The sequence below is a fragment of the Acanthisitta chloris genome, unplaced genomic scaffold, assembly GCF_000695815.1.
Source record: "Acanthisitta chloris isolate BGI_N310 unplaced genomic scaffold, ASM69581v1 scaffold1428, whole genome shotgun sequence".
Lineage (NCBI taxonomy): Eukaryota > Metazoa > Chordata > Aves > Passeriformes > Acanthisittidae > Acanthisitta > Acanthisitta chloris.
The window spans coordinates 12549-14268 of record NW_008685143.1 but is presented as its reverse complement, the minus strand read 5'-3'; positions in this window follow the sequence as shown (position 1 = coordinate 14268).

The window sequence follows — 1720 nt, the reverse complement described above, 5'->3', positions numbered from 1 at the left end:
GCTTGCATCAGGCTGGAACAATTGCAGGTTCTTTCTCTGGGACAAGTGTAATTTATTTATTTTTTATCTTATAATTTATCTGATATGAGAGCCCAGAGTGTTTTATAGGAGTCTCTGAAAGGGATTTGGGGAGATGGAAGTTTTCCCTTCAGACTTCAAAAGGGTCTGATATTACCCAAACTGATGGCTGAGAATGTCGCAACAGGAGGGAGCAGGAGTGAAGCTCAAAGTTTCTGCAACTCTTTTCTGGTCCTGTTGAGACAAACTACCGAACAGTCTTACCTCTGCTGCTGCCTACCCTCTCAAGTGCTGTCACAATAAAGGCTGTGAGAACAGGAAAACACTGTTGGGTGGAAACTACCCGAGAACAGTATACATCAGTCAGATAAACCCCACAACAGCTAGACAGGATATCTGCTCTGCAAAATGAAGCGTGAGTCCTTGAGCTAGTGGAGACAAAGCTTTGTAAGTCTAGAGGAGAAAAGCACCCTGCTCTTTGATCCTACCACATTTTGTTCCACAAACCACACAGCCCTAATTCCACGGTATTGCACTTCAGCTTCTAAGGTCTGCACAGTAACTTTTCATTTCGGGGGAGGCACCTCAGAAATAAATTTGAGGGCATCTGGTTTGGCTACTACTCCACATTTAGAGGCCTCTGCCAGCAGAGTAGACATGTCTTAACATAAGCAGCTAAATTTAGAAGTTGAATAAAAGGTGGCATTTTTAAAAGACATTCCAAGCAGAGAGAGGAAGACACAAACGGTAAGGAAAACACTGAGGATGTTGGAGAAAGCTCTTAGAACAGAAGGACAATCTTTTATAGTGCAAGAGCCTAATTCGGGTGAGCAAATATAATCTGCAGGTAAAGGTAACATGTAGTTCTAGTTACATCTGAAATTGACAGCATATGTCGAGTTTTAAATGTGTTATCTATTGTTAAGAAAATATCCAACAGTTTTAAGGAGAACTGGATCATATATCTAGAAGAATTACCACGAAGTATGTAGAATCTGTTTGGGCTGAACTGGTAAAATCCACTTGCAATGGTAATTGCTTTATTTTGCAGGCACATTGAATATTTATTTTATTCTATTTACCAGCAATTGCTCTTTTGATTAATTTACAATTAATACTAATGGACAAATTAGGAGTTTTATTCTTTCCTTGCAAAGAAGTGGGAACCAGGCTGTAAAAGGATGATGCCATCACTGATCATGACTTCAATTTTGCATAACCCAGCACTACCTGGTTATGTTTAACCTGAGTATTTTCTTCAGCCAGAATGAGGAGAATTGGAGCAAGCACAACTGGTTTTTTTCTGTGGGTTGTTGGTCTTTTTTTCAGGACGGCAGCATCAACACAGAGTGGTCACAAAACGACAGCCTGAAACCTATTTGGTTTGGTATAAGAAAGGACAATGACCAGAAACCTCCGCACAACTCACTAACTACAGAAGATATCTCATTTATTTAATCAGTTAATTTTAAATTAATAACATTTGTTACTTTTTGCATATGTATGCAGCACATTCAGCATAACTTTACATAACTTGTAACTTTAAAGTGTTGCATTTCATCACTATCAAAATGCAGTTTGACACAAAGTGAGGAGGAAAAAAAAAGGAAACAAATACCAGTCAGCATTTCTACCATCATAATGTAAAAAATCAGAACTCTAAATAACTGTCTTAACAAACTGTAAAGTTGTTTTAAAGTGA